This window comes from Choloepus didactylus, chromosome 6 (assembly GCF_015220235.1).
Source record: "Choloepus didactylus isolate mChoDid1 chromosome 6, mChoDid1.pri, whole genome shotgun sequence".
Lineage (NCBI taxonomy): Eukaryota > Metazoa > Chordata > Mammalia > Pilosa > Megalonychidae > Choloepus > Choloepus didactylus.
The window spans coordinates 2,393,283-2,396,187 of record NC_051312.1 but is presented as its reverse complement, the minus strand read 5'-3'; positions in this window follow the sequence as shown (position 1 = coordinate 2,396,187).

Sequence of the window (2,905 nt, the reverse complement as noted above, 5' to 3'; positions counted from 1 at the left end):
CACACTCCCTCACGCACTCACCCATTCACACTCACAGACTCACACTCACACTCACAAAGTCACATACGCTCACACTCAAAAACACAAATTTGCACTCATGCTCACATTCACAGCCACACAAACCTTTAATCACACTCACACTTACACAGTCACTCACACTCATACTCACAAATTCACACTCATGCTCACACAAACCTTCACTCACAAATTCACACTCATGTTCAAACACACATATACTTATTGGTCACACAAACTCACACGTGCTCACACTTGTTCACACTTACAAACACAATTTTGCACTCATGCTCATACTCACATATACACACACTCACACAAAGCATCACTCAGCTCACACTCACTCACATATGCTCTCACACACACACACTCACACACAGAAACCCACACTTGCACTCACTTGCTCACACTCGGCCATGCTCACCCTCCCAGAGAGGTTGCCATCAGCTCCACTGTCCCCGGCGGGTGCGGGGCTGGGACTCAGGGCCCCTCCCTCCAGCCACCAGCACAAGGGCAGGGCCGGGACCCACAGGGCAAGACCCTCACTGGCTGCCCCGGGGTGGGGGTGCCGAGCCCAGGGCCCCCCCACAGGACAGCCGCATGGGGAGCCCCGGGGCCACCCTCTCCCAGCGCCAGGCCCGCCCCAGCCACGGGAATAACCCGGGGTCCTCCCGGGGTCTCCAGGCGCCGTGCCCCCTTCCTCCAGGTGGGCCTGCTCCTCCCCTACACACCTGGGCCCCACCGTCCTCCCGGGCCCCCTCCTCCCTCTGATCCCCACAACACCCGCCATCCCCCCAGGCAGGCCCAGGCCCTCCTCAGCGTCCACTCAGAGGCCCCCACACTGCTGCCCGTGGCCAGGGGTCCTCCACCCAGCTCTGACTGCCCACACCCTCCCCGCGTACCCCCACACAGCAGGCTGGGGCACTCGGGACACGAGCAGGTGCCATCCAGCAGCCGCGGCCTCCACCAGAGCCCAACGGCAGCTTCCGGAAAGCCGCCCTGACTGTGGGGCCTGGCCGCAGGGTCCCGAGTGGGGCAGCCCCTCCGGGCCAGGCCTCCGGTGGGAACAGCAGGACTCGGGGTGCAGGCCCAGGGCCCTCTCAGGTGCGCCCTGCCCCGGACCCTCGCCCCCCAGGCCTGGCTCTCAACACGGCCGTCCAGGCTGCACCCGGGGGCCTGCAGGCGCCCGGCCTTCCTTATCCTGGGCCTGAGCTCCCACGAGCTCACGGGGGTCCCATTGCGTGGACAGACAGGGTCCAGGAAGCCCCTCTGCCCAGCTGCCCCGGCCACAGGCTGCCCGGGTGAGCTGTGCCCCCCGCACTGACGCCGCCTCGCCCACCGCCCCGGAGGGGTGCCCGGCCCTTACCCGGCGGCTTCTCCCCCCAGCAGCTCCTCCTGCTCCTCGGAGCAGGGGTCTCCCGGAGCCTCCGCCATTGCGCGCGTCCGGGCCGGTCCCGCGTGTGGGCTGCGCGCCGCGGCCTCTGGGGCTTCCTCGCGGGAGGCCGGAGCCCCCACCCCGCCCGGTTTCACTTCCCCCTTCCGGGAGGCAGGGTGAGGTTTGGAGCAGATCAGGGTTCGGGTCGGGGTGTTGTTTTCGAGTCTGTTGCTGCAAGAGGAGTCAAAACAAAAAAACCAAAATCACAAAACCACCGGTCAGGAAACGTTGAGCAAGTGGCAGGGGCCTGGGCCGGGCGGGGCGCGTCTCAGGCCGCGGGGGCAGCTGCGACAAGTGCGCCCGCTGGGTCGGCTCACAGGGCACCCACCAGCTCTCGGTTTCGGGGGCCTCGAGGCCGACGGCAACGTCTCGCCTCACCCCAGCGTTCCTGGGCCGCGTCCCGGCCTCCGGCTCGTGGGCCCCGTCCCGCTCGGCCGCTCTCCTCTGAGGCCCTCAGCTGTGGGGTCCCCACTGGGCCCAGCATCACCCCGGTGGGACCACCGGGGCCTCTTGCCCTTGATCCACATCCCAACCGACAAATCCCCGCAGGCCCTGTGTCAAAGGGGTCGCGCCTCGGCCCCGGGCTGGGACCCCAATGTGTCCTTAAGGGGAACAGCTGTGCGTGTGCCCCCACCCACCCCCGATGGCGATGTCCGAGGCTCCCGGGCTCTGAGGGCCGTTGCCCAGACTCAAAACGCCCCCTCTCTGCAGACTCTAGTGTCTTCCCCTTGACTTTCCTTCTCCGGGCTGCGGGCTGCCATGTCTCTTCCTTGCTCTGTGCTCCAGGAGCCAAGCCGACTGCACCCCATGAGCATCGTGGGGCTCTGTGGGCACCTGGGGGCTCCCCCAGGATCTGAAGCCTCCCCATCCCTTTGCCGTACTTGGCTGTTGGGAGTGGTCAGATGAGGGGCTCTGGGGTCAGCAAGGGGTGGCCTGCTGCTGTGGGGGCCAAACCGCAAAGTTGGGGTGTTCTGGGGGCCCACAAGAGGGGAAGAGGAAGCTTGTTGCCATATTGCCAAGTCCTGCCCAAAGGCGGGGTGGGGGGGACAAGAAATCCAACCAGAAAGACCTGGGGAGTCGTGAGGCAGCGTGAGGGGAGAGCCCGGGGTCCAGAGCAGGACAACGTAGCCCCACAGACCCGCCAGCCCCCCACCCCAAGAGGCATCTGCAAGGGCCCCCCAGGAGGGACCCCTGCATCACCAGAGGCCCAGCAGGGCCCAAAATGCCCTGGCTGAGGCCGCGGGAAAGGGAAGCCCCAACAACCCTGCCCCCTCGTCACGTCTCAGGGACCTTTTGGGGGGGGTTGGAGGGGATTGACTTTATTTTTTAGAGCCATTGAAGGTTTACAGAAAAATTACACAGAAAGTACAGAGTTCCCAAATACCCCTGCACCCCCAAGAAACAAAAAAAACCCGGGTTTCCCTATTAGTAACGTTTTGCATTCGACGGGCACCT